This window comes from Pipistrellus kuhlii, unplaced genomic scaffold (genome assembly GCF_014108245.1).
Source record: "Pipistrellus kuhlii isolate mPipKuh1 unplaced genomic scaffold, mPipKuh1.p scaffold_m20_p_85, whole genome shotgun sequence".
NCBI lineage: Eukaryota > Metazoa > Chordata > Mammalia > Chiroptera > Vespertilionidae > Pipistrellus > Pipistrellus kuhlii.
Genome location: NW_023425590.1, coordinates 684,781 through 691,856, shown reverse-complemented (window position 1 = coordinate 691,856; position 7,076 = coordinate 684,781).

Here is a 7,076-nt window from a genome sequence, read left to right as displayed (position 1 = left end):
GGGGTTGCCTGACGTGCACATTTGCAGCTGCGGTTGAACAGGCCTCTGACTCCTGCCTGTTTCAGCTCTCACACTGCAAACGAGCGTCCCTTCCGCGCTCCATTGAGGACCGTGGGCTCTATTTTCGTGCTTTTCGGTGGCGATGTCGCCGTGTGAAATGGCCCCAAATGGAGTGCTGAGGGCTGTCTAGTGTCCCCAAGTGCAAGCTGCGCTGGGCCTTGGGGAAAATATCCGAGTGGCACCTGAGGGTCCTTCAGGCCCGAGGTATGGTGCTGTTGGCTGTGAGCATAGTGACCAAAGCGTCTTTAGGTCTTGATTGGTTGACAGAAATGTGGCCAGAGACTCCAGGAACAGTTGGGACAGTTGCAGTTACACTGACTCAGTGCTCACAGTGGCTTCCTAGGACATTATCCTGTGAATCGTGAGAACTGACTGCGCTATTATCCTTTTCCCCCCATAAAGATGCGGAAAGGGCTCTGAGAGAGTAACTAAGATGTTCTGGTCAATCCTGGGGTTAGTGGCCAGTCAGGATTCAAATCCAGGTCTTATCTCCTCCCACAGGCGTGACCACAGGAAGCCTTCCTGTGCGCAGCCTTGTTGGACTAGATATTGGGGCTACAAACTCAGGTGCCTGCGGGGGCAGGCAGGTCCAGCAGGTGGGGGAGGAGTGTCAGCCAGAGGCCAGGCCTCCTGGAGAATGCACACCCTCTGAAAGCTGTCAGCTAGAGGCAGGCCCGCGCTGCCGGGTCATCCTTTTGATTCTGATTTGTAACAAAAAGTTAATCCTCATCTCAGGATAATTTCTGCACTGCCCTTCAGAGAGAGTGAAAGGAAGGGAGGGAGTGGGCAAGAGAGGAACAGCGATGCGAGAGACACTTCTCCTGGCTGCCTACAGCACACACCCCTCTATGCCACAGAGCAATCCCACCGCCAGGTGCATGGCCCTGACTGGGAATCCAACCCGAGGCGGTTCCGTACACAGGTGGACGCTGTCTCTGCGGAGCCACACCTGCCGGGGCCTTTGCTTTATGCTTTCTCCCACCCTCCGAGAAGGGCAATAGCTGAGAGTTGATGTGAAACTTGACATTTTAAAATATTAACTAACTAACTAACTTAAATAATAAAGCTGTGTGGGTCAAACAGGGGCCCTCTGTATTCACATTGAGTCTGTGAGCCTCTGGGCATTGAGATTTCCGGTATAACCCTTTACCCCAGAAAGCCAGTCGGGTAATTATGACAGTGATGATGATGATGATGATGATGCGGATGTCAGTGGCTTTACATAATGCTCCAGAATCTCACAGTTTATTTGTGTCAGGAGTTGAAATCAGAAAGGGACTTGGCCTGGGGAGAAGAGCTGGGCAAAGACAGTTTCAGAGCAAAGATGTTCTGATTCCATGTTTTCCAAAAGTGTTTGAGTGCAAGAACCGTTTTCCAAGGAGGCGGCTCTGCAGAGCCTTCCATGGGAAGGGCTGTCACAGGCTGCTCTGTTGGAGTGTCTGAGCCTGCCTGTCCTGTGTCCCCAGCCCACAGGAGGCAACTGGGTGGCCACATAGAACCCCAGCGGGCACAGTTGGAGAAGCACTGACTGTGCTCAGCCCTCATTTACAGGGGACACCCTGAGGCCCAGAGGGGTGGTGGGTGTGATGGAGGCGCACCCCTGGGATGGAGGCTGTGAGTGCTCAGCCTTGGGCCCTGTGGCTGTCCACCCGCAGACTGACCTCCTGGACCGAGCAGCTGCAGGCGGGGCAGGAGGAGCTGCTCACCAAGAACCAGGATCTGCAGGCCTCCTTAGGGAACGAGCAGGAGAATTTTCAGATCTTCCAGAACATGTACTACAAGATGATGGAGGAGCAACGCTCTAAGGAAATCAATCTGCCACAGCTCAGCGCCAAGTGCGAGGTGAGGCCCACCGGCCCCAGGACACCGAGCCTGAGCCCTGAGCTGACAGCGGGGGCTCAGCCAGGTCCGCATGGGTCCTCATTGGCGTCTGTGCCCAAACACTGTGTGTGAATGTCACCCACAGGCCGGGAGGCAGCCAGAGGTGTTCAACGGGCACAAGCACCTTGGCTGATGGGATGTGTCAGAAAAGACCTTTCAGCGGACCTTTGCTGTTTTCTTTTTTAAGCACATTTTTTTTTTTTTTATTAATTTGAGAGAGTACAAGGGAGAGGGAGAAAGAGAGAGAAACATCAATGATGACAGGGAAACATCATTCAGCTGCCTTCTATAATACACCACCCCCGTGGGGGATACCGCCCACAACCTAGGCATATGCCCTTGACCGGAAAGGAACCCAGGGCCCTTTAGTACGAGGTCCGATGCTCTATCCACTGCACTAAACTGGTTAGGGCCTGACCTTTGCTTTTGCAGGGTCGGGGCGGTGCATGGAAATAGCCAAGTGCCGTTTTCTCTGTCCTCTGGGCTGAGCTCTGTGCTCTGTGCTCCCGTGTCATCGCATTGACTTCTCGCGATGCCTTTGTGAGCTGGGGGGCCTGTAGTCAGACCTCTGAGGCAGAGGGTCTGGACTCGGTTTGATTGAAGCCAGAGCTTGGGCTTTCCTGCCCCTCCCACCTCAGCCCGAAATTCCTATCCAGCCCGTCATTTGTTTTATTGATGTCAGAGAGAGGAAGGGAGAGGGCGAGAGGGATGGAAACATCAGTGATGAGAGAGAATCTGTGATGGCTTCCTCTGCACGCCCCCTCCTGGGGATCAACAGCTCCTCCCGGGGCATGTTGCTTGAATAGGCATCTCACCAGTGAACTCCTGGTGCCTGGGAGGCCCCTCCACCCACTGCTGGGCAGCTTATTAATGAGATCGTTTACGTTTCTTTTGAAAATGGTTGTCATGTCCTCAGAACCTGCTGTACATTTTGCACTTAGGCGCCTCTCAGCTCAGACTGGCTGCGTTTCAGTGCTGAGCGGCCACACGTGGGCAGTGGCCGCCCGATTGGCCGGTGCACTTGTCCTCCCCATGTCACTGGCTGTGTTGGTCCTGAGGACAGGTGTGGGTCCTACCGAAAAGGCCCTCTTGTGCACGTGGCCTTTCTTCTCTGGGAGCAGTTTCCCAGCAGTGGAGCCACAGGGGCCGTGGTGGGGGACACATTGTTGATCTCTGTTTCAGTCGCTCACCCTCTTGACTAAGGAGTTGAAGGAGGAAAGAAGGCAATTGTCGAGCGAAATTAACACGGTGCAACAGCTGAGCAGGACTCTCCTGGAAGAGCATGCGGGGGCCTGGCCTCAGAATAAGTAAGCGGGTGGGGTGACCGACGCCTGTCCCCAGGGCTCCGGGCTTCCCTCTCCACGCCCAGCCTCCACATTCAGGGCAGAGAGCCCCCTGGCGCACTGGCGTCCCCAGGGCAGGGCAAGGGGACAGACCATCTTCCCAGAGCCCTCGCCTCTCCTTTCCCAGGAATGGTATAGATTTCTGAAAGGAGGGGTGGTTGCATTTTGCTGGCTTCCAAGACATGGCCCACTGCCAGCCCCTTCTTCCTCTGCTTTTGAGTTAAGCTCCGTTTAAAAAATATGAGAGGTGAAGAGAGGCACCTAGGAGAGATCCAGGATCACGGGATGAGCCCTTTCTGTGTCTGACTTCCCCCGAGTGATCTGGAGGGGGGGTTGTGGGTGCTCCGTGATTGTCCTCCCTCTGCGGACATGACAAGGCCCTGATGTGGCATAGACACTGCAAGGGACACAGGACCTGTGACCCGGTAGCCAGGCAGCAGGAGGGGTGATGGGATGTGAGCGGTGTGTGCACAGCAGACAGATTGTGAGGAGCTCCATGGAGGTGTAGAAGGAAGCGTGGTGGTGAGCATCGGGGTTCTGCTGCTGACCCGGATGGAGCCAGGGCCAGCCAGTGGGGCGGGACGTGGGGGGGCGTGAAGATGGAGCAGGGGTGGTCTGGGTGCAGGGAAGGCGCACCCAGTGGCAGGAGGGAAAGCCTGAGCAGGGGGCAATGAGATGTGGAAGGCTTCCATGCCTCGCTAAGGAGTGGGATTCACTAGGAGTGAGTGTTTATGGGAGGCTGTTCTAGAGGCCGAGGGAGCTGCCTGAAATGAGGCAGGAGGGAGCGGCTCGGTGCTGGAAACCTGGTGGTTGGAAGTCAAGTAACCCGAGAGGCATCTGGTGGGCCCAGGGTGGCCTTCACCCCTCGGTCCTAGTGCTGCTGGACTGTCCTTCCTTGTGGTGGGGTATGGCTGGCCCTGAGGGACAGGGTCAAGGTCACAGTGACCACAGGGTCCTGTCCCAGCACCCCGGGGTCAGGGTGCTGCTTCACCGTTCTCCCGGATTCTTCTGCTCAGCTCCAGCCGGCTCGCCACCCACTCAGGATGGCTGACCTGGAAAGCCACATCGTAGTTTGGGGCAGAAAGGACTGTGGCCTGAGTTGGCTCTCTGTAACGCAGTGGGTACAAATGACCAGCGGAGGTTTGGCAGGTGCCAACTGGAAGCATCGGGCTTTGGTACCCAGGCGATGATGTGGTGATGGTTTGCATTAGACAGTGTCTGCAGGAGGCCAGGGAGTTGGCTGGCTTCCTGAGCTGCTCCGACAGGAGTCCTCCCAGCCCAGGGAGGGTTGCGGGGCCTGTGCTCCCTGAGATTGTGTGCCTAGTGGTGGGGGTCGGTCAAAGCAGACAGGGAAGCACTCTAGCATAAGGCCGAGGAGCACGACTGTGGGAGGAGAAGAACACAGACTGGAAGAGCAGATGCTGAGCCAAGGGCGCTGGGAACCCAGCGGGTTCAGTGGGCCTAAGCCCAGCACTTTGTGAGTCATCACTTTTCACTCTGCCTACTTTATGGGGAGCTCTCAGAAAAGCCCCGGATTAGGAGGGACCTGAGCAGCCTTTTGGCCAAAGGAGCCTGAGCTGCTGCCTCAATCCGGGGGACTCATATTCCAGCAAGGAAACCAGGGTGTGAGCTCTCAAAGCCCACGGATGTGGGATCCTGAGTTTCACATGGTTCGGGCTTTGCTCTCTTGAGATGAGGTCCAGCCTGATCCTCGGGGCTTTAGCAGGTCTCCTCGCGTGTTAGGTTCCCAGGCCCACGCCACATGCTTCCATCTCCATATCCCCATGTGGCGAGCATGACGGTCCGGGACGTCAGTTGTTCTGAGCGGCAGTAACGTAGACACGGAACAGAAAGGTGCTCTGTCACGAGTGGGGAAAGCCACCTGGAGCAGGGGCCTGGTCGGTGGGCCCAGGCCACTTGCTTCCATCCCCGTATTTGAACGTGGTGAGCATGACAGTCATGAGCTCCGTGATGTCTGAGTCCCAGGGAATTGCTGGCCATTCTGGGCCAGGTCCCAGCCTGTGCTCATTAGTCAATATACACATTTTATTTAACATCAAAATGTTGCCGAAACCGATTTGGCTCAGTGGATAGAGCCTGGGCCTGTGGACTGAAAGGTCCCTGGTTTGATTACGGTCAAGGGCATGTACCTCGGTTGCAAGCACATCTCCAGTAGTGGGTGTGCAGGACGAGGCTGATCGATGATTCTCTCATCGATGTCTCTAACTCTCTATCCCTCTCTTCCTCTCTGTAAAAAATCAATAACTATATTTTGAAAAAATAAATAAAAATGAATCAAATTGTTTTCTCCTTCTCCGCTGTTTACAGAAACTCACTGAAACCAGTACCTACAGGAAATGCGGAGGAGGAGGAGGACGATGACTTAATAACTGAAGCTAAAGATGGCCAGGAACCTGCTGCCAAGATGTGAGTTGTTCTCAGGGGCGGTAACTTAAACTCAGAACAGAGAACTGCCCTGTCACAAGTGCGGAAAGCCACCGGGAGCAGGGGCCAGGTCGGTGGGCCCACGCCACTTGCTTCCATCCCCGTATTTAAACGTGGCGAGCATGACAGTCATGAGCTCCGTGATGTCTGAGTCCCAGGGAATTGCTGGCCATTCTGGGCCAGGTTCCAGCTTGTGCTCATTAGTCAATATACACATTTTATTTAACATCAAAATGTTGCCGAAACCGATTTGGCTCAGAGGATAGAGCCTGGGCCTGTGGACTGAAAGGTCCCTGGTTTGATTACAATCAATGGCATGTACCTCGGTTGCAAGCACATCTCCAGTAGTGGATGTTCAAGACGAGGCTGATCGATGATTCTCTCATCGATGTCTCTAACTCTCTATCCCTCTCTTCCTCTCTGTAAAAAATCAATAGCTATATTTTGTAAAAATAAATCATATTGTTTTCTCCTTCTCCGCTGTTTACAGAAACTCACTGAAACCAGTGCCTACAGGAATTGCGGAGGAGGAGGAGGACGTTGACTTAATAACTGAAGCTAAAGATGGCCAGGAACCTGCTGCCAAGATGTGAGTTGTTCTCAGGGGCGGTAACTTATACTCAGAACAGAGAATTGCCCTGTCACGAGTTGGGAAAGCCACCTGGAGCAGGGGCCAGGTCGGTGGGCCCAGGCCACTTGCTTCCATCCCCGTATTTAAACGTGGCGAGCATGACAGTCATGAGTTCCGTGATGTCTGAGTCCCAGGGAATTGCTGGCCATTCTGGGCCAGGTCCCAGCCTGTGCTCATTAGTCAATATACACATTTTATTTAACATCAAAATGTTGCCGAAACCGATTTGGCTCAGTGGATAGAGCCTGGGCCTGTGGACTGAAAGGTCCCTGGTTTGATTACGATCAATGAAATGTACCTCGGTTGCAAGCACATCTCCAGTAGTGGGTGTGCAAGACGAGGCTGATCGATGATTCTCTCATCGATGTCTCTAACTCTCTATCCCTCTCTTCCTCTCTGTAAAAAATCTATAACTATATTTTGAAAAAATAAATGAAAATAAATCAAATTGTTTTCTCCTTCTCCGCTGTTTACAGAAACTCACTGAAACCATTGCCTACAGGAAATGCGGAGGAGGAGGAGGACGATGACTTAAAAACTGAAGCTAAAGATGGCCAGGAACCTGCTGCCAAGATGTGAGTTGTTCTCAGGGGCGGTAACTTAAACTCAGAACAGAGAACTGCCCTGTAACGAGTTGGGAAAGCCACCTGGAGCAGGGGCCAGGTTGGTGGGCCCACGCCACTTGCTTCCATCCCCGCATTTAAACGTGGCGAGCA